We start from the raw sequence: 24,020 nt of genomic DNA on the forward strand, positions 1-24,020 counted from the left end.
CACCATTTTACTGTTAAACTACCCCGGGGCTTTCAACAAGCGCCTCTCGCTTAAACTATTGGTTCTAACAACCCAGATTCCCGTCGCCTGTGTTGGTGTCCTCTCAAATTTCGGGCCTCGCCCCCCCCAATTTTCATTCCGTGCCCTCACACCGTCTCATGGCTGGGACGCGTGGCTCCCCTTGGCAGGCACTACCCTCTGCCGAATCTCCCGCTATGGCACCCCCGGGCACTACACTGCCTCCGAGCCTACCAGCTCCCTAAACACCGGGGAGTGCACCCACGGCACCTCCCCTGAAACGCACACGTGGCAGGCTGGCTTCCCGGGCCCCTTTCCGAGGGTCACCCGTGCCCACAACACTGCCCACGCGGCTAATGGCGCCCCGGGCCCCGCACCAAGCGGACGCACCCGTGCCCACTACGCTATCCCGGCCCCCCATGGGCCCTTGGCCTACTACGGCTGACTAGCCTGGTGCCCGGGGTACCCACTCAGCGATACTCACCTTTCGCAGCCACGCTCCCAGCCCGTCAACAGGGCTCCTGCACCCCTCCAAACGGGTTTCGAGCCTACTTTCCCACCAACAGCAAAACGACTTCCATTTTGTCAATTTAACTAACCCCCTAACTCACTCTACACTGACCCCGGGTCCCTTGGGCGGGAGTCACTCCTCCCCCCAATCACTCATCGCACCATGCATTCCCCATTCGCTCCACTCACACAGACCCGCTGGCCTCACACACTCACCAAGCACATGCTTCCACTTCACTCACCAACTCTTCAACACACTCACCGCTGAACCCTGCCATCCTTCTAACTACCTCCCCTAACTAACTAGTGCTCCCACGTCATCCCTTAAACTATAGTACGTTCCATTTAACCTACGTAGCTAAGCTACGTCCCCTCTACACATCCAAAGTCTGTCTCTGTCCTCAAAATATCCCCCCTAAAAAAAAAAACAATTTCCATCTCCCATCCTAAATCTCAACTAACACCCTCTACCTAATCCATTCCACGGGCCCCATGAGGACTTACCCCTGCCCCATGGAGCCAGTCTAACTAAGCTAACCCTTCCCCCTAGCTAGTGTCATCCTGTGCCCAGGTAAGGGGGTTATCCACCCCTTGCCCGGGAATCCTGTTCACCCAAAAGCGAGGCTTGCTGTTTTCCCTTTTTTTTTTTTTTCCCATCGCGCAGCACCAGCGCGGCAACTCACAACCTGCGCACCAGCACGGCAACTCACAACCTGCGCACCAGCGCGGAAACTCACAACCTGCGCACCAGCGTGGCAATTCACAGCCGCGCACCTGTGGCGTGACGTCATGGCAGCTGTTCGCGTCCCTCGTCCCTCTTGGACGGTACCATCCGGCAGGGATTCACCCTCCTGCCGGATTCCAACCATACATGCAGCCATGACGTCACCCGGCGCATAAAAAAAAACACAAGCCTCACGTCTCGAGGGGTTCCCCACGCGAACACATGTGCTCTGCCCATTGGAGCTGAACACACCCGTTCGCGTGGAGAACCCGTCCGGTCCAAATCCGTTATCCTGCCTAAACTTTGTCCGTCGCGGGATCGGCAACATTCACCGCGCTCGTTTCCGGACCGGGCTTCACTGCCGCAAGCGAGCACGTGGGGGCCTCGTGCGTTGCACAGCACGGACCTCGCGCTCGCTGCTGGGTGAACCCGGCGCGGTGCGCAAAACATCTACAGCCGCTACCCGGCTTTCGTTCCTCTGTCGCCGTCGTCATCTCCATTCCACCCACGCACACCTGCGTGTCACGATGCTCATACACCATTCCATTGCACTCACCCCGGGAGAAGCGGCTGCATGTTCACACATGCCCACCGACATCTCCCTTACATACCGCTCTCACACACACGGTCTCCCTTGCACTTGACCATTGACTCACGCATGCCACCTCCCTCGCACACGTGGCTCCACTCACTCGCGGCATTTCCCTTGCACACGTGGTGACACTCGCCCACAGTGTCTCACTTACACACGGCGTGCTGGGGAGCACGCCCTTCGGCAAACTCACCACCACACCACTCACACACGGGGTCGCTTCCACACACGGGGACGCACTCACCTCTTGCACCACACACACCGGGACAACCACACTGGGGATTTGTGTCCCCACAAGGGTCTCCGGGGCCTCTATATCCCCCAAGCTCTCCGTGCACCCGTTCGCAGCACTCCTCCCCTCAACCTCGCTCGACACGACCGAACCCACCTGGTCGTGACTCGCCTCAAGGGGGCATACTCCCTCCCCTCGTTCCTGGAGGAGGCTATCCCGCTGCTCGCACCGGGTCTCCACATGCTCCGCGAGCTCAACCTCATGGTCCTCCACTACCTCTGTGTGTGTGTGTGCGTCTCTAACCCCGTCATTATCATGCAGTCTCTCCTCTATCGTTCCCATCTCCCGTGTCTCTGTACATTTATTCGTTTCTGTTGTCCCCTCGTGTCTATTAGTCTCTGCTTCTTTCTGGCGTCTTTCCCTTATCTTTATGTAGGTCAACCTTGCTTTCTCCTTAAGTCGCTCCCGTCCTTCCCTCTGTTTCACTCCTTGCTCTTTCACGATCTCCGCGTACCTCCTCCTTGCTTTCCGTCTTAATTGTTCTTTTCTCTCCCTCCCAATTACTTTCACCTCGTCTCTTATCTCCCGTGTCTCTATACATTTTCTCTCCTTGTTCCTTATTTCTGTCTCTTCCTGGTTCCTTTTTCCTTCCCATCTGAGTCGTTCTTTCTCTCTGAGCCCCATTAGCTGTTTGTTCTCCCTCCGGAGCTCCTCAATCTCCGTTGACTCCAATCTCGCTCTCCGTTTTAGTTGTTCAATTTCACACTCATATAGTTGTTGTTTTCTCTCCCACTGTTCCTCCTGCTCTTTGTTTTCCAATCTCATTGTTTCTTTCAATTGGCTCATTTCCTTCCTGTGTTTCATTCGCTGTTCTCTCACTACTCTTCCTCGTTTCCTCTCCTGTCCTTCCTTCTCCAGTTTCATGGTTTGCTTCATTTGGTTCATCTCCTTTTTGTGTTTCATTTGCTGCTGTCTCATTACTCTTCCTCGTTTCCTCTCCTTTCCTTCCTTCTCCAGTTTCATTGTTTGCTTCATTTGGTTAATCTCCTTTTTGTGTTTCATTTGCTGCTGTCTCATTACTCTTCCTCGTTTCCTCTCCTTTCCTTCCTTCTCCAGTTTCATGGTTTGCTTCATTTGGTTAATCTCCTTTTTGTGTTTCATTTGCTGCTGTCTCATTACTCTTCCTCGTTTCCTCTCCTTTCCTTCCTTCTCCAGTTTCATGGTTTGCTTCATTTGGTTCATCTCCATTTTGTGTTTCATTCGCTGTTCTTTGTCTATCTCCTCGCACTCCAGCCTCACCTTTTCTTTCAATTGGTCAACCTCGGCTTCATGTTCCTTTTGTTTTCTTTCCCATTGTTCCTCTCGTTCTTCCCTCTCCAATGTCCATGTGTCCTTCAATCTCCTGATTTCTCCTTCCTGCTTCATTCCTTGCTCCTTCAACTTCTCCTCGTATTCCAACCTATTTTTTTCTTTTTGTCGTTCAGTTTCAATTTCCTACTCTTTCAGTTTTTTATTCCACTGTCTCTCTTGTTCCTCGTTCTGCAATCTCATCGTTTCCTTTAATTGACCGATTTCTTTCTCCTGTCTTATTCCTTGTTCTTTGTATTTCCTATTCCACTGTCTTCCTTGTTCCTCATTCTGCAATCTCGTCGTTTCCTTTAATTGACGGATTTCTTTCTCCTCTCTCATTCCTTGTTCTTTGTATTTCCTATTCCACTGTCTCTCTTGTTCCTCGTTCTGCAATCTCGTTATTTCTTTCAGTTGGCTGACTTCCTTCTCCTGTCTGATTCGTTCTTCCATCATTACTCTTTCTTGCATCTCATTCTTTAATCTGGCCTTCGCTTCCAGCTGTTCGATCTGTACAGTGTGGTTTCTTAACGTTTCATTTTCCGTTGTCGTTCTTTCTTCTCTCACCATCCTCAACTCGTTTTGTAATCCCCTCTCTTTGTTTTGGTGTTTCTGTAACTCAGAAACTTTCTTTTCCAATTCCTTTCTCATCTCCGCACACTCCGACTTTGCTTTGGCTTCTAATTGTTCAAATTGCTCAGTGTGGTTCCTTAACGTTTCATTCTCTGTTGTCGTTCTTTCTTCTCTCACCATCCTCAACTCGTTTTGTAATTCCCTCTCTTTGTTTTGGTGTTTCTGTAACTCAGAAGCTTTCTTTTCCAAGTCCTTTCTCAATTTGCGTGCTTCTTCACTCATTTCATCTCTTCTTTCCACCGCTTCCCTCCTCAATTCGTCCCTTTTTTACTGTATTCATTTAGTTTTTTCTGCCATTCCTTTCCCATTCTTATCTCCCCTTCCAGGATTTCTCTTTTTAAACTGGCTTGCCCTTACCTCTCGCTTCAGTAGTTCCAATTCCCCATCTTGTTTGCGTTTTTCCTTTTCGAGCTTTGTTTTCCTTTCTCCTTCCTCCCTCAATTCTCCCTGCAGTTCTTTGAACTGTTCTGACTTTTCCAGCAATTCCTCTGTCCTTTCCTCCAGCTGTCTCTCTCCTCTTTTTATCTTCCATTCCAGGCTTTCGCTTTCCTGATTGATTGTTCTTACCTCTTCCTTCAATTGTTCCAACTCCCCATAGTGTTCACATTTTTTCTCTTCCAACTGTATTTCCCTCACTCTCCCCTCCAGTTCTTTGAACCGCCTTGCTTCCTCCAATAATTTTTCCATTAATTGTTTTACTTCCAAGTCGTGCTCCTTTTGTTTGTTTTCAAGCTCGGTTTTCCATTCTTTCCTTTCCTGGGAGATACCAATCTGCTGTTCCTCTATTCTTTTGTTCAGTTTGCTCTTCGCATATTCCAACTGACGGGTATAAAACACTACCAAATTCTTTTTCCCACATAATTGTCGACTCTATTGGCCAAGTCATGTTTTTGCCACCGAATTCGTTCCAGTAAATCGTCCAATCACTGTGTCCCCCCGTACACGTAATTTTTCTGAAGCGCGTCTGCGTGCCGTTGTGACTCGTCCACTCCACTTTGCACCTCCTCGATATATTCTTCATAACCCTTCACCTTTTCCAAGACATCCCCCAATTGTGCCTGAAGCCTGCCAATGCTCGCATAGTCATCCTGCCACGCCTGCCATGGCACATGCCGTGACCACGTGCCTTGAACCGGTGACTGGGAGCTCACGCCTCGTGCTGTGCCATTAATATCAGCCCGCTCCGTGCTGCGCTGAGGTGCGATCGCGCTGCCATTGTGCGACTCCGTTTGCCGGCAAAGTTCGTGCTCAAGCCGCTCCCACTGACCACAGTTAGTGGTGGGGTTATAATTATAAAAAGAACCAACCTGGGCCATGGATCCTACATGACTACACATACCTAATACCCCCGGCTCCCGCTCGCCTTGAGACGCCATCTTATTTCTCGTAAAGGGTTAATTTAAATCGCTCGTAATTTGGAGGGAATCGGGGGTCGCTCCTCTCACCCCTGGACCGATTCCCATGAATTTAGCTGGAGATAGGAGAGCCCGTTTTCCCGTTCTCCGATACCAGTGCCGCGAGGAGGGGGATGAGTTTGTATCCCACTCCTGACACCAGTGTTGCGGATTCACGCCCGCTGGCGTGCGAGCGGCCACGTAACTCGAATCGCGGCACGTCGCCCACCGGACGGACAATTCCGTCGTGACCCTCTCGGACTAACGCCGGGAACTAGTCACGGGTGGGCCTTTCGGCCTCACCACGATCGTGCCAATCGGCCCCCCCCGTATGGGATAGGGTTGTTCGCCAAATTTGACCTACCTAAGTACCCACACGGAGGGTAGACCGGGCGATCGCACCTCGCCGCAGGTCGACTTCGGACACGGGCCACTTTAAGCGACCCGTTCCGTACTATCGGGATAACCGAGCGGTGTTATCGTCAACCTCGACGGTTCCGATTAATTATTGGGCGTATTTAGCCCACGACCAACCCTTTACGTGAAGTAAGATGGAGATTCAATTAAAGAAAAGACGAAGCGAAACGGGAAAAACAGTTCAACATGAGGCACATTTATTCCGCGGCAAACGGAAAGCACACATATACAATTACAACAATTATGCACCAAAAGCAAATGTAAAAGAAACACAACAATTATGCACCAAAAGCAAATGTAACAAAAGAAACACAATGCAGATCTACTACCGACTACGCGAGCACACGGCAATACTTACACAGTTTTACTTTACAGACGGCGCCGACAACACATATACTCCAAAGCAAAAGAAAAAGGGCCACCCTCAATGACAAGGGGGCAGACGTGGGCTGTGGGCGCGAGACCGCGTAGAGCCTATGCGTCTTGTGATGAGCCGCAAAATGGCGGCGGTGCCCCGACTCCGCGCTCCTCCGCGGGTTTCGTTTGCACTGCTTGGAATGGGGTGGGAACGGGGCCCCCTTTTCGCACTATGTCAGCGCGGGGAGAAACAGGGGGGGTTGTTGATGCTCTGGGGAAAGAGGATAGCTGGCTTGCTTGGGTCCCGCGACGAGCGACTCCACTGCGCCCTCGACCGCGTTCCCGGCTTCTCCTTTCTGCAGCTCCCCGACAGACCGCCTCTCCTCCAGACAAGTCTTGACTGCTGCTGCGACACTTCGCCGCCGCCACGACTCGCCCGAGCCCGAGCCCGAAACTCTCTCTACTTGAGCCCGAAACAGAAACTCTTCTCCAACTCGAGCCCGAAACAGAAACTCTTCTCTCCAACTCGAGCCCGAAACAGAAACTCTTCACTCCAACTCGAGCCCGAAACATAAACTCTTCTCTCCAACTCGAGCCCGAAACAGAAACTCCTCCTCTCACTCGATTCGCCCCGCGCTCGGCGCGTTATAGTGATGCGATGGTTGCGAGAGTGAGTTGTGACGGTAAAGGTCGTGGCTGTTGGCATTGTTGTTGTTGTTGTTGTTGTGAAGCGGCGTTGCGGTTGGTGGTTGTTGTGTGATGGCGGTTGAGACGTGGTTGGCTCAAAATAAAGATAGAACAGAAAAACGGCTATCTTAAAGGGTCGCAGCCCGAATGAATGACATTTATTCCCTCTAAACAACGGGTTTGGGGCTAACTACACATATACTTACAGAGATATCTCACCTACGGGACCTGAATGGTGGTTTGCGAATTTCCTCAACCACAACAAAATATATATATATATATATATATATTTATATATATATATATATATATATATATATATATATATATATATATATATATATATATATATTTATATATATATATATATATATATATATATATATATATATATATATATATATATATATATATATGTCTTTTCATTTGTACATATCCACATATTGTGATGGTTATGAAACCAGTCACTGGGCAAAGAACATCCATGAACATATACAGCCTCCCAGAATCAGTTATGTCATTAGTTTATTTACACAAATACATTCTGCACCCGTTATCTAAGGGAAACAGGAAAATATGTTGTGTGGGTTTCGTTTGATGTTTTCCCATTCTAAGAAATCTCATACTCTTAATCTTCTTTCTCTCCGTTTTCCAACCATTTAATTTACCATACTTCATTTGCAGTGCTTGCCATCCCACTCATTTCATTCTCTTCATGAAGCTACCCCCGAATTACTCTCAGCACCATGTATCAGTTATAAAACCATTATCATTTACAAAGCATGTGAATACCTTTCAATTCATTACTTTCATTAATTCTCTTGCACCTTTCACACAGCACCACACACACTTCAAACATAACCATTAACCAATGGCAAAAACAATCGTGGAAGTGTGAAGGCAAGGACCACCTGAGGGAGGCACGGAAAAGGCCAACCAAGGGTGAGTGACAAAGACTGCGGTTTGGAGTGCGGATACTTCAGGGGCTGTGTGCGGAGCTGGACGCACTCTGCTTGGAAGCAGTTGTGAGATACAGCTAATGAGGATGTGCTGTGCTGGGTCAAAGTGTGCGGCGGGGCCTTTACTCTTGGTAACTCTGCTTGAACCAAACTCTGCCCTCTAATGGCCACACCCAGTAGGGTGGTTCACAATATAATGGTATAAGTAAAAGTTTTCCAAATTTTGCCAGATCGCATTTTGCCTTGTTCCTATTGACATTTTGAACATCTGTACCAAAAATTGAGCCAATAGGACACCAGTAAAGGGTGGCACACTTTTTTACAATTTTTTATTGCTCAACCTCAGAATGCGTAACTTTTGCAGGAAACAGAAACTTGAACGATATAAAGATAAGTATGGTAATTAATAATCTTTCCCTGGACTTATACTAAATGAGTAAGAACATTAGAAGAGTTCAAACACTATATTCGCTGTATGATGACTTTGTTCTCTTTGATACTTTATCTCTGTGCCCTTGCACAACACGGAGCAAAAATTGCTTTTGGTCTTCGTTTCGCACAGATTGTTGACGGTGTTTAATAAGGGCAATGCCTCTCTCTGCGCTGTCGTTGATGACCTTCAAGGAATGAACTTTTTGACGCAGATTCTCATCTGTGAGAATGGACCTCACATCATCAGGGTTACTTCTGCCATCAATTTGGCCTTCAGTAAGAACCTCAAAGAAGTGGATTGAGTGACGAGGCTAGAGATGGTAGCTGTACTGCTCTTGCGTAAGAAAGACTTTGCATCGTCTTTTGAGCATCTTCCCAGGGCGTCTTTCAAGATTTCTCAGCATTGTCTCCTTTTCTTCAGCGTTAATGCGAGCATCAAAAAATGCCAGGGCGACGAGATCTTCTGACAGATACCACAATGTCGTCCAATGCTGTTCAATGCAGCATCTGCAATGGTTTTATCCGGATACAGATGCAAACTCTGGATCAAGTCAAAATCATTCTTTGGAGCATGTGTTGCCAGGGAAGACTCATGCCAATACATTATGTAGATGAAACAGACAAAGTTGGTAACTTTCCTCACTGATCGCTTCTGCTTCAATGTCAGTCTCGTGTGGGCCTCAAAGTTATTTTGACGCAGTAAATGGCCTTAGCCATCCACCGTGCCTGATGGTAAGCTCCTGGCGCTCGAAAATGGAACTCAGTGTCAACTGCAAGGCCTTGTGCATCCTGGTTGCCCTCAGGGTCAGACTTCTCAAATCCCCCCCAAGTCGAGCAGACACAAGTTCAACAGCTCAGCGTAGTCCTCCCTTGGATGTTTGGCAGTAATTGCTCTCTTCAAAAAGGGCACAACAATGGCATGCCGACCTTGAAAGTATTTTTCCATCGAATCCAAATTCAAGGTGGTGTAGTCTGTCTTGTTAATCTGATCCCATTCAGCTTGAAACTTTTTGAAGATGGGTATGTCCGGGCCACTTGATGGTCCACAGGCTGCTTCGAAAGAATGCTTGAGCACGAGTTCATAGACGTGATGCCTGCAGGCCAACCATAGGAGATCCTTGCCCAGTTCATTCTGTAGTCACATGCATGCTCCTGAAAGCATGCCACTGTTTGAGGCAGTAGTGTCAAATGACATTCCAATTATCTTGTCCTCCAAAGCTTGGCGTCAAACTTGTTTCACGACCATGTCAGCCACCTCCTTCCCAGACCCATCAGCTGCCACTGGAACTCCCAAAAGTTCTTCAAAATCCACCCCACTGGCAATGACTGCAATCCTGTCTTCATGGTTGCGCTGGCAGGTGGCTTGAGGCAGTAGTTTGCCATCCCAATGAAGCACGAGAAGAGGTGGATCACGAAAAGCTTCAGACTCCCACTGAGATGCCACCTTTGCTCTGTTCTTGCTGCGAGCTCTTTGGACAGTTGCAGAACTTACTGAGTAATTGCTAACATCATGTCCCAAGCTCTTTGCTGTCACTATGAAGGATGCAGCAGCCTGACTATTGGATAGACCCTCTCTGTCCCATGTTGTTGTCACTGAAGCAACAAGTACTTCAGATGAGCCTCGCTTCTTTAATCCTGCATGTGAGATATGGCTGGGCTTGGCAGGCGTTGCCCTGTAAGCGAACTCTTCATCTGAACCATCTTCAGAGGCTGTTGATGAATCTTGTCCAACTTCTTCCCTCAATCGAGATAACGTGTGAGTACCTCGGATACACTTCTGTTTTGCAATTGTTTCTGCACTGTGTTCAGCTTTTGTGTTTCTCTCAGCTTCTCTTGCCCTTTTTCTCTTATCCTTCCCTTGCTGAACCTTGTCTACACATCCAAAAGAGCATGGCATCCGGTCTTCTCTTTGGTGCCTTAGAAATTCTTTGTCTTCTTCGGGGATCTTCAGGTCGAATATGTTTGCTGCAGCAATATCGAAGAGGTCCTGAAGATCCCCTCGTCAAGTTTCACGACGTAAAAGAGCTCCATCCGTCTCTCTGTTTTTCTCTTTTATTAGTTTCTTGTACTCCGCATACAGCTTCTTGATCTTTTTTCAAAGATTGGCATCCGTCATTGTCGGTAAACTGGCTCTCTCCCATATCTTCTTTACTTCATCCATTGTTGCTGTTGTGGCCTTTGATAATGCATTCCCCTCTTTAATATGATAGAGGAGGTGGAGTAGCACTTGCTCCTTTGAGGGAAGGCGAGCTCCTAAAATGGAAGGTAGAGGGGGCTTCTCGAGCAAGTTACATTTCTTTCTTGATGCCATTATTCCTGAAAATAGAAAAAAACGTCAAGATTGTGAAAAAGTGTGCCACCCCTAAATGTGCAGCAATTGACTCCATTTTTGGTACAGATGCTTACAATGCCAATTGGAACAAGACAAAAAGCGATCTGGCAAAATTTTGTGAAAATAAATTTTGTGAAACACCCTAACACCCAGCCCTGGAGGCTTAAAAGGAGAGATTGGTTTGGCACTGATGAAACACTATGGGGACCCAAGTGAGAAGGAAGCTACTTGACCTGTTCGTCGCCTGCCGAGACAAGCTCTGCTGAAATGGGAATGAGCTGCGCTGTAGCTGGGTTAAGCTGTCCTGTGCAGACAGTGTTTTGGTGTGACGGGCACAGGGCAAAGCACAAGAACAAGAGAGTCACAGGTCCTCAGCACGGGATAATAGTTCCGATACTGATTTACACGATCTTTTGCTTTTCTCTAAGAACCACTAATTAGTCTACTTGAGACGCATAAAAGGAGTCTCATGATTGAAAGAGCTATCAACGATTGGCCTCTTGACCCATTTGGGCAAGGTTTACATCCATACCTCACACCTTTCCTCAAAAGCTTACACTGCATTTGCCATTCTTCACAATTAATTTGCATTTACAAACTCACACTCCTTTGATTCATTCTCTTTTTCCTTCCCCAACTTTTGGATTGGCAACCGCCCACCAGTACGTGTCGGGGTGAATCTATGGTCGCCACCCTCCATCCCTCTACTTCTCTCTTCTTATCTTTCTCTCTACATTTTCCCCAGAATGTTTCTTATGATGTGCTAGTCCTACATATAGACGAAGTAAGATTGTGCAGGGGCTTATAAGTGCAAACAAGTAAGATTGCTGTTATTTTGTGTCTTGATTGCTTTGAATGTCATACGTGCTGATTGATTCTTACGTGCCCTGTAAGTATGTTCCTTTTGGGAAGCACTGGTAAATTGTTTTCAAACCTGCTCGAGTATCTCATTTCCTTCATTGGTTCGATTATGGTTATGTTATGGTGTGACAAATAGATATATGAGACGTTTTACCCTCCCGATCGCTCATACCACGAGCCAATAATCATCCATGGTTTGCTCAGCCATACGTGTGAAAGTATGAAATAAATGGGTGACCGTTGATGGTACGCTTCCCCAATTGGAACGACCAAACCACCGCTAAGGTAATGCAGAATTAAGGACAGAGGACCCTGCTCAGTATTGTAGTTTCAATCAGCGTCCGCAGTTGTTCATAAACTCACCGGACCATGGAGTTATCAGTGGTTAGCGGCCTCAGGTCCAGAGGTTGGGGAGAGTCTGAGGAGTCTCCGTCGTGTTAATCCCTGAACCCTGGTGCCAGAACAATATGTACTGTACATACTATAATTATGTCTCTACATGTCTAGAATCAATCTATCTATCTGTCTATATGTCTTTCTGTCTATCTATACGTGATTTTCCCCATACGTAGCACAAATTGGGGTAAAGCAATTTGTTCACTCTGTTTAACAGTCCATTTCTGTGTTCAAGTATCTACTTAATTTCAATTGAATTATATATTTTGTACACTGTAGAACATGAATTGGAACACAAGGCGGAACATGAACCTGAAGTCCAGCAGTACTTTGGACTTTGACTCTGAATTTGGAAAATTTTATGGAATCTCATACGCAGTAAAGCAATTATTGCTTCAATCTATCTCTCTGGTCTGGCAGTCAAACAAAATTGAAAATCATTCCAAACAGGAAACGTAGTTTTTCGAGACGTTCCAAAGAACACAAACAACAGGCATGAAGAATCAAACGGAAGACCAAATACTGCACTGCAGTCATCAGACAGAACCCAAATAAATAGAGCAAAGATGGGGTCATAAGGAGAAACATGGATATGATTTGGGTTTCAGCCGCCACGCCACTACCCTCAAACCCATCCAGGTGCAGCCAAGTGAGCTTCACAGAAAAATTTCTGCAAGAATTCGCTTCTTCTGAGACAGACAGATAGACAATGAAAGAGAGAAATAAAGAGTAAAAGAGATGAAAGAAAAGAAATAGCAATAATTACAATGAATAAAAGAGAATTATGAAAAAAATAGAAAGAAGTGTGAAAGGAACGAAGAACAAAGATGTGGGAAAGAACCTGGATGGAAAGATTTCCGCAGTTACTCCCCAGACTCAAACACAGTAACAAGTGCAAGCCACCAGAGGTCCGTCAATGGGGAAACAAAGTCTACACAGCATCATGATATGGCACAAACACAAACAAACAGAAGACAACGTACTGCATCAGAGTCATCAGAATGAACCCGAATAAGTGAAGAGAAAATATGGAGTCATCAGGAGGAACCTGGGTAGGATTTGGGTTTCAGCCACTACCCCAATACCCTCAAACCCATCCAGGCGCATCATAATTTAACATGTTCTTCATTTATCGTGTGAAAGATGCTGTATCAACAGCGAAAGATTTCCAATTTTTTGTCTGTCGCCTTTAAAACTTATTTTCTTTCAATTGAATGATATAATTGACAACTGTAGAACACAAATCGCTTTGTTTGCACATCCAAAAATCTGCAGGTTATCAGTACTTGGACAAAATATTACGCCATCTCGACCAATCAAAATTGCCGCACGCTTTGCGGGAGAAGCTGTCAGAAGGTTCAGGTCTGGACTGTTCCATTTGACCTATCAGCTTTGTAGATTGTATGGTTTCTATTGCGCCTCTTATTCAACGTTCACGAACACAGCTCATATAGATCATGCTCAGAAATGCAAAGAAAAAGTTGAAAAGACCCTTTCCATTTCTTTTTTCTTGAGGCTGCATGGGATAAGATGTTCTATTAACTCTCAAGGTACCTCCGCCACCGAAGGTGGATGAGGTTATGTTTTCATCCCTGTCCATCTGTCTGTCTCTGTTGGGTGGTCGCTAGACTACCATTATTCTCAGGTTTTCCGTCTGTCTGTATGTATGTAATGGATAGCTCTGGAGGCCAGAGGAGTCAACCGATTTTGATGAAACTTGACTGGTAGGTTCATACCAGGATCTTGTTGTATGCTTTTGAGCACCGTTGCTATGGACGCCACCGTTGCCTAGCAACGGGACTTTGAAATTTTTGAAAAAATCTGAAAAATATTTTTATATATTTTTTTTTTTGGAAAATGAAAAATCGGCTTCCGCGCTTTTATGCACACTATAATCAACCTCTGTCAAAAAATTTCAGCCCGATCCTTAAAAAAACTGTATGACTAGTATGCAATTATATCGTGACCACCCATGTCGCCTTCCGGCTTGTTTATCTATCTGTGAGCAGGACATCTCAAAAAGTTATGGTTTCAGATGAAATTTGTGGATAAGTTGGGTGTGTGACAAAAACGAATCTATTCGATTTCGGTGAAAATCTGAATCTGGATACGAGAATTAAAAATTTTTTTTTGGCATTCTTCACTGTTAAGAGATTGTGCCAAAATGATAGATAGCATGATATTTCAAAAAATTGTGGACGGATTCAGACAAAGCTTGGTGGTTGAGTTTTTAAGGTGACAAGAACAAGTCAATAACATTCTGGTTCAGGTCTGGATCCAGATTCGGCCTTTCGGGATAAAAGGGAAAACTGTTCAGTCTGGTGGAGGTATGCACTCAACCGAATGCCGTACTAGTTATCTCCGCCACTGGAGGTGGACTGATGTTTTGTTTTCACCCCTGTCTCTCTGTCTGTCTTTCTGTCTGTCTGTCTGTTTGTAACTTGGCGAAATAAATTTCGGCAAGTTTATTGATCAGTTTGATTTGTTACTTTGCGAAAATTGAAGATTTTTCAAGTACATTGGTTTATTCTTTCTGTTTGTTGCTTGAGATAAATCGAAGATTTTTCAAATATCAATGGAGGTGCAAAGCACCCCTCCCTTTATATGAGACAGTTTTCTCTGGATGTAACTTTAACACAGGGGCTGAAAATTCGTTTCTCGGCTACTACTGGATGAAATTGGCTGCAAGTTTAGAAGTAAATCCTTTATACGTCAAGGTAATATGTTCCAAATTCCAGCAACGTCCGTTTCTGCATTTTTGAGTTTTTAGCAAAAACCCTCAAAATTTACGTCGGTGTCTCATCTTTACTCGTTGGTAATAGCTTGAGTTCTGTTCTTGTGCGGTGCAAGTATGCAACGGCGGTGTTGTTAGAAGCAGAGACTCCTGCAGCAATTAAGGAAAGCATGAAGTGCCCCTCCATTAATATGGAACAGTTTCTCTGCATGTATCTTCAACACAGGGACTGAAAATTCTGAGGGGGGAGGGGTGCCCCCCAAAATATGGATTTGCTTTCTTCTCCGAAACTACACACACAATTCCGGTGAAACTTAACTACAACGTTCATCACCCGTGATGCACTAAAGTTTGTTCATGACATTTAAAAAATTGGGGTCTTGGAGGATGTGTGGGGGGTTCCCCCCCCCAAATATTTATTTGCTGTCTTCTCCGATGCACAATCTCAATGAAACTTGACCACAATCTTCATCACCTGTGATCTAACAAAGTTTGTTCATGCTATTTCAAAAAAATTGGGGTCTAGGAAGGCTTACGGGTGGGGATTTGCCCCCCCAAAATAGGTGTTTGCTATAACTGGTTTGTTGTTGCATTTTGCTGATTCCATCCCACATTGACTTCCTCCTCAGTATCATTATGCGACCAGGTGAGCGTCCCAGGGTATTTCCTCTATTTTTGCTCATCGAGGTGAACCCCAAAAAGTTGGACATTGAAAATTTTTGACTGGTAATATAGTAGTTAAACGCGATGGCTTGTAACTTATGAACTATTGGATGAAAGTTTGTGAAATTTTGAATGTGAATTGAGGAACACTCATTGAGACTTTGAAGTTTCCTGCAGCCACATAATTAGTGACATAGCAAAAATTAGGGACACCGTCAAAGTGGACTTTGGAAATAATATCAGTTTTTCAGGTGTTCTAATTTGAGAAGAAAATTGGCTGAAACATGAAATACTGAATGTAATACAGAGAAACCGTTCCATTCTTGGGGAAAATGCCAAGGACATATTAAAGGCCCCTTTATATGGGATGTGTCAGGTGGAAAATTTTATAGAAAAGAAAGGTCATTGCATAGCTTATAGAAAATTAAATGCCAAACAATGGAAAAGAAGGGACATTCCATGGCTTGTAGAAAATGCCAGACGACAGAAAAGAAGGCACATTCAAACAATCTTGTATGTATGCTGTACTACCCTTGTGTTCTTTGGAGGAACCAAGTAAAGCTCGAGAAAAGTTCATATAAAGGAGCACCCTACATCTATAGGTTAAAACCTGTCAGTATGTAAAGTTTCTTGTGTTCCTTGAAAATGAAAACCCATAAGATAATGTGCATGTGTGTGATTAATTTGTTTAAAAAATTGGCGTCCCTTGAAATGAACTTTTCAAGAGCTCTACTTGGTTCCTTCTAAGAACACAAGGTTCGTACAACATGCACATGAGATTGTTTGAAGGTGCCTTTTTTCTATCGTCTGGCATTTTCTACAAACCATGGAATGTCGCTTTTTTTCTTTAGTTTGGCATTTGCAGCAAGCCATGGAATGTCCCTTCTTTTCTATAGTTTTCCACATGGCACATCCCATATAAAGCGACCTTTTGTATGCCCCTGTCATTTTCCAAAGAATAATGAATGGTTGGTCTTGTGTGTTATTCTGTCGGTTTGTCACTTGGCAAAAAAAAAAATTTGGACAAGTATGTTGATCGCTTCCATTTGTTTGTCTGTCCACTCACCTTTAATTGCCTACAGGTGCAATTTCTATAACTTAGGTGCAATTTCTAAAATCCTCAATTTTCATCTGATTAACTTGAAATTTGAAGATGATTTGTTTAGAGTATCTGGTCAATTAATTCAACCAACAATTATATTTCAGGTCAAAAGGTCAACATGGGCCTAATTTTTGAAATTGAGAGATAGGGCCAAAAACTGTGTACATTATGATATCTCAAAAAGTTGTGGAAGAGTTATGACAAAACAAGGTGGATAAGTTGATTGGGTGACAAGAACAAGCAGATTACATTTTGGTTCAGATCCAGCCCATGAGTGGGATACAAAACATAAACTGTTCAGCCTGGTGGAGGTATGCACTCTACCGAGTGCCTTTCGACTTTGTTCCATTTTGTCAAGTGTCACTCTATGAATAATTGTTCATTTGTCTGTTTGTCTGTTTGTATGTCAATTGCCTACAGGTCACAATTTTAAACTGATCTTCAGGAAACTTCAACACCTGGTAGACTTATCATAAACAAGAAGCCTATTGTTTTTGAGATCAAAAGGTGAACAGAGCCCATAGGTCAACAACTGTCACATTTCTAAAATCCTCAATTTTCTACTGATTAACGATATTCGAACAGGATTTGCACATCACATCACTGAATTCAACCACCAATTATTTTTGCGGTCAACTTAGTTCCAAAAGTTGACATCAGCCAAGTATCTAAAACTGTCACTTTTCTTCCGATTGACTTGAAATTTGAAGAGGATTTGCATAGTTAGTCATTGAATTGAACTACTAATTAGTTTTCAGGTCAAAATTTGTTTTATGGATTTTGCAAGTGTCATGCTTAAGCTGAACATCTTTCTTGTTTGTTTGTTTGTGTTTTGGATATCTCAAAAAGTTGTGGATGGATTTGGATGAAATTTAGTGGCAGGTTGGATGTGTGACAAGGACGAATTGATTAGATTTTGGTGAAGATCCGAATCTGGATCCAGATCCGAAAAATTTTTGGGTTATTATTCAACATTGAGAGATAGAGCTAAACTGATATATAGCATGAGATCTCAAAAAGTTGTGTACGGATTCTCCTGAAACTTGATGAACAGTTGGGTGTGTGACAAGGATGAATTGATTCAATTTTGTGAAGATCCCAATCCAGATCTGGACATGCGACAAAATTTTAAGAGTGATTCTTCACCATTGAGAGATGGAGTCAAAAGCGATGTATCGTATGATGTTTCAAAAATGTATTGGACCCGAAATGTTCTACTGGATCAGTCATTGTGTGCGGAGGTATGCGCTCCATTGAGTACTTTTCTAGAACTCACTTTGTTTTTGCTTGACATGAGAGGTAATTATATTGATGTGTTGCTCCAAAGGAATGATAATTTAAGTACTGTACAGTAAATATGAGAGATTAGACATTTAATACTCTCTCAAAGAACATGCTCTATATTGCTGCATGCTAATTCCAACATGATTAACTGTAGTTAGACAGACCTTTTCTCAGCTCTTGAAGCCAAAGTATGGAAGATGTGCATAATGAACACAAGGTCGCTGAATTCTCCTGCCACCACAAATCTATTCTGCAATAACAAATCACAAGCTAAAGTAACTTATCTTTGCATAGAGGTCATTTGAGAAAGCGCATCATGTTTTTTTGATGTGGGGGCTATCAGCAGACTCTGAACTCCTTTGAAAACTCTAATTCTCTTCTGCAGTCACCCCAACTGTCACTCCTGATGAAGTGTCAAAGATTACTGTTTTTTTTGGGGGGGGTCGAGTGTTATGATAGACATTATATGTACAAAAACATCAAAAACTATATTAATGAGTGAGGAAGATACATTTTGGAAACAACTATTTCCCACATGAAGCAGTCATTACTTATAAAACTAGAACAGCACTTGGTGGAGCGCATACCTCTGCCAGGCTGAACAGTTTACATTTTGTATCCCACGAATAGGACGGATTTGAATCCGCACGTGAACCAAAATCAAATCGGCTTGTTCTTGTCACCTCACCAACTCGTCCACTTCATTTTTTTTTCGTAACTCGTCCACAACTTTTTGAGATATGATGTATATAGGTTTTGGCCTTATCTCTCAATTTTAAAAATTAGGCCTCTGTTGACCTTTGACCCGAATATAATTGGTGGTTGAATTCATTGATTTGATATGCAAATCATGTTCAAATTTCAAGTCAATTGGTTGAAAATTGAGGATTTTAGAAATGTGGCCAATGTTGACCTATTGGCCTATTTTAGAAATGTGGCCAATGTAGACCTCAATAATAGGTTGTTGAATTAATTGACCTCATATTTAAATGCTTTTGAAATTTCTCATCAATGGAATGAAAATTGACAAGTTTAGAAATTTGGCCAATATTGACCTTTTGGTCTTTGTTGACCTTTTGTCTATGTTGACCTCAAAAATAATGTCGTTGAATTCAGTGACCTGATATGCAAGTCCTTCAAATTTGAAGTCAGATGAAAACTGAAGATTTTCGAAATTAGGCCTATTTTGACCTTTTGACCGATGTTGACCTCAAACTTAGTTGGTGATTGAATTCAGTGACCTGATATGCAAATCCTCTTCAAATTCGAAGTCAATCGGATGAAAATTGAGGATTTTGGGAATTCGACAAAGATGCTAGCCTTTGGCCAATGTTGATCTTTTGACCTCAATAACAATTGGCTTCTTGCTCATGACAAACTCAAGCAGATGGTGAAGTTTTGCGACGAACAGTAAAAAATTGTGACCTGCAGGCATTTTACAAACAAACAAAAGGAAGGAGTCAGGTGGTAGCCTGACAACTATGATGATGGTAGCCTGACAAAATCATACAAATGACGTCACTGTCATCTTGACTTTTGAACATAGCTGCAATTTAATACCTGTATCTTGAAGCGTTTTTGAGTTATCGTCTTTTTTGTCCCTAAAAAAAATCCCCAATATTCTAACATGGGCGACTTCGTTTTCATGGAAACAACGATTAATGTCAATGGATTGCCACCATTTTGGAAATGCATTTTCTGTCCCCCAGCCCCTCCAGAAATATATTTTTTAATAACGATTGTATTATCAAATCTTCTTGGAATTTGTAGGTGATGTTTTCAAACTCATTTGTGTTAAGTTTGTCGCCACGGAGCGCAAACACTTTTGGTCGTACCTGTTTATGCAAATTATGTCACTGTCACATTGACCTTCAACATATATCATCAAAAAACATTGACAGCCTTAGTTTTGTCCTTCAAAATCCTTTGGTAAAGTTTGATGAAGATAGCTGAAAGCGTTCGAGTTATCCCACTCACAGACAAACATGCAAACAAGCCACAGACCGACAGATGATGAAATTTTTCAATTTTTGTCATAACGAATAGACATACAGAGTAACGCACACGACCAACCAATTTACAGTACTTGAAAAATCTTCGATTTTCACAAGCACCAAACAAATAAACAGAACCGATCAACATCCTTGGCAATTATTATTATTATTATTATTATTATTATTATTATTATTATTTTTTAACGAACGAACAAGGGTGAAAATATAACCTTCGTCCACCTTTGGTGGTGGAGGTAATAAAATAGACTGAAAAGTTGTGTGTTGGTGGTTGAAAACTTCTGGTTCTGGGTTTTGAGGCAACTGCTGGTTCCCTGTGGGGTCGACTTTCTCAAAGTTAAGTTTCCGGTCATTGTTTGTCACGTTTTGACTTTTACCAACGTGTTTACCGTATGTTCCTAGTTTGGTTTTGTTTCAAAAATTGTGCTATTTTGCGAGTTTTCGTCGATCTGAACTTATTGGGTTTCTTTGAGGCCGACCCGTCTTTCCCGTCTGGGTGTACAATGGTTTTTGCTTGTATTTTCTCCCTATTACCATCAGTTACGATTTTCCCCACTTTTCCCACTGCTGCCCATCTGTCCCTCTCGGCTAGGCCCTCTGCATCTTGTCTTAAAATTTGGAAAATATAACAAAAAAAACCAAAATCCCTTTCTCCTTCCATACCCACAAGTTCTGATCCTTCCTCTTCCTCTTCCTCTTCCTCTTCCTCTTCTTCTTCCTCTTCTTCTTCCTCTCCTTCTCCTCCTTCTCCTTCTCCTTCCCCTTCTTCCCCTTCTCCTTCCCCTTCCCCTTCTCCTTCCCCTTCTCCTTCCCCTTCTCCTTCCCCTTCTCCTTCCCCTTCTCCTTCCCTTTCTCCTTCCCCTTCTCCTTCCCCTTCTTCTCCTCCTTCTTCTCCTCCTTCTTCTCCTCCTCCTCCTTCTCCTCCTTCTTCTCCTCCTCCTTCTCCTCCTCCTCCTCCTCCTCCTTCTCCTCCTCCTTCTCCTCCTCCTTCTCCTCCTCCTTCTCCTCCTCCTTCTCCTCCTCCTTCTCCTCCTTCTTCTCCTTCTTCTCCTTCTTTTTCTCCTTCTTCTCCTTCTTCTTCTCCTTCTTCTCCTTCTTCTTCTCATCCTCCTCATCCTCCTCCTCCTCATCCTCCTCCTCCTCATCCTCCTCCTCCTCATCCTCCTCCTCCTCATCCTCCTCCTCCTCATCCTCCTCCTCCTCCATCCTCATCCTCCTCCATCCTCCTCTTCTTCTTCTTCCTCCTGCGTAACACCATCTTCCTTCTATTTGAGCTGATCCACTCTCACCATTACCCTCACAATTTCTTCCGACAACCTTCAACTCCGTAATCTTACCTAATCTTCAACAATCCATCAAAGAAGGTTTTTTCCTTGTACCCTTTCCAACTACACACCTCCTGAAACCATGTGCCTCTCTACTCCCCCCTGTTACTTTTCATCACTTCCTGTTACTTTCATTACGTCACATTCACTTACATTTTAATACTTTACAAACAAACATTACATAACACTTTGAATAACATTACACTTTGTGTTACTTTTCATCGACCCATCAGTTTCACGCTGTGTTTACCAATCCAAATTCACCAACATCTCCACAATTTTACTTCAATCTTTCCTTTTCCAAATCTCACGCAAGCCTTATTAAAATTATATATATATATATATATATATATATATATATATATATATATATATATATATATATATATATGTATATATATATATATATATATATATATATATATATATATATATATGTATATATGTATATATATATATATGTATATATGTATATATATATATATATATATATATATATATATATATATATATATATATATATATATATATATATATATATATAATAAATGGTCTTGTCATGTTTCATCTTCCTCTTTCACACATGTGGTTCTCATTACTGTATCATATTTCACTACTCTTTTTCTATTTCAACGGACTGGCCTCAATTTGACCATTACTTCATCTCGTGTCAAAGTCCAACTGTGACAACGTTTCTTCTCTCCATTCTCTTGCCTTTATTTGCATCCCTCATGTAATGTTTTTTGTTGCATCTCAGACCTAAAAAAAATTAAAACCCCAGTTTGCTATGCATGTTCGCTTTCCATCAATCATCCTTTTTTTTTTTTTTCCAACTTCAGTGCCAATTCATCCCTCTCACCCCTCCCTCTCAAAACACCTGGCACACTCTTCCCCCTCCAAGCTTCCCTCTGAGCTTTCTCTAAAACTACCCCCTCACCTTTCTCCCTCAACTCTTTCCACTCACCCTTCTCCTTCCAATCACCCCCTCACTTCCCCTTCTCAAAGTTGCCCCTCCTCACATACACAAAGCTGCCTCCTTATCTTGCCCTCTCTCCTCCATCTCATCACTCTACCTCGACAAATCCTCAACTGCCGTCTGCCCCCTCTCTTATTACACCCCACTGTACCTCAATGCAGCACGACAGAGCCTTTTCTCCTCCTCCTCATCTGGCCCTCTCCCCTAGCTCTTCTGCAACCCCCCACACTCTTTCACAACTATCCTTACCTCCCCCCTCCTCCTTCGTCCTACCCTCCCCCACCCCAACCCTGCACCCAAAGCCTCCTCCCCTCCCTCTTCTTTAACAGTGTAGACCTCAAACATCCAGAGCCTTTGCTCAACCCTGACAGATCTTTCCAGACAGGTTGCCACTGAAAAATCAGACGTAATCTGCCTGACAGAAACTTTCCTCCTTCAAGACGTCACTGACTCCCAAGTATCTCTCCCTGGTTACTCCTTCCTCCGGTATGACAGACCTGAGCCTCGTCCTGGTGGAGGAGTTCCTCTTCATCAAATACTCTATTCCTCACTCTCCATTCACTGCCCTCAATCCCCCACACCCCCAGGAATACCTCTGGCTATGGCTTCCCTCCACTCCCACCTCATGTTTATGTGTGTGTTGTACCGTCCACCAAATTGTGATGACTCCATTTGCACCTCACTATCTGAAAACATGCACCAACATCTATCCTCTCATCCGAACTCTCTTTCGCATATGTAGTGACTTCAATTGTCATCATGCCAGTTGGCTGGGTGTGGGTACCTCTCTCACCTGTCATGTCACTTCATCAAAACACTTCAGCGACTCATTGGGACTGACTCAATCGGACAACTTCCCGACCCGGATCTCAACCAATGGTACTCCATCTCTTCGGGATCTGATTTTGACAAATTCCCCTGAAAATATCTGCCGTTCTTCCCCCGCTCCAATCGGTTCTTCTGACCACGTGCTTCTCAAAGTGGACATCTCTCTACTTCTCTCTGTTCTATTCACCCTCTCTCTGTTCTATTCACCCTCTCGTTTTCTCAAGGTCATCTGCCATCTGCTTGGAAACCAGAAAACATTCCTACTCTGCATAAAAAAGTGCAACAACAGATCCCTACAATGACAGACCAATCAGCCTTCCACCAATCATCAGCAAGGTTATGGAATCCATCATCGCTTCAGGTATTAAATCCTTCCTCTTCTACAATGGCTTTATTTCCGATCATCAATTTGGGTTCAGACCAGGTCACTCGACACTGGATATGCTGCTTCTGCTCTCCCAACAATGGATGGAGGTCCTCAATGCCGGACATAAAATCGGAGCCATATCCCAAGACATATCACGTGCTTTTTACATGGTTTGGCACCCTGCCCTGTTAATCAAACTCTCTTCCTATGGTATCCAAGGCCATCACCACTCATGGCTCGCAGACTTCCCCTCCTGTCACAGCCAACATGTGGCCCGAAATGGAGTTCTCTCGTCTCCTCTTCCTGTCCAGGATGGAGTTCCTCAAGGCAGTGTTCTGGCCCTGTTCTTTTTCTGGTTTTCATTAATGATCTCTCCGACTCTCTGGAAAATCCTCTTTATCTCTTTACTGTTTTACTCCACCTTCTGCCGTCCCGTCTGTCGTCCCTCAGTCCGGCAAGCAGCAGCTTCTTCACTCTCTGCAGATCTGGATAAAATCACAAACTGGTCCAACACGTGGAACATGTCTTTCAATCCGGACAAATCTCACACTCTCACTTTGTCTCTCTGAAAGAATCATTTGGAAAAAACCCCAATCTACTTTCTCAACAATCCTCTTGAAGAAGTCCTTTCATTCAAGCTTCTGGATCTCATCTGCCATGATCTTTCCTGAGAGAGCCTCATTTCCAACCTGGCTTCCAAAGCCAGTCACCGACTGGGCATCCTCCGTCATGCAAAGTCCTTCCTCGGCCCGCCTGAGCTTCTGACCACATACAAAGCTTTCGTCCGCAGCCTGATGGAGTACTGCTCTCCCATCTGGGCTGGTGCTCCTGCCTCCCA

This window comes from Eptatretus burgeri, chromosome 4 (assembly GCF_056783735.1).
Source record: "Eptatretus burgeri isolate ZD-2024b chromosome 4, Ebu_testis_v1, whole genome shotgun sequence".
Taxonomy (NCBI): domain Eukaryota; kingdom Metazoa; phylum Chordata; class Myxini; order Myxiniformes; family Myxinidae; genus Eptatretus; species Eptatretus burgeri.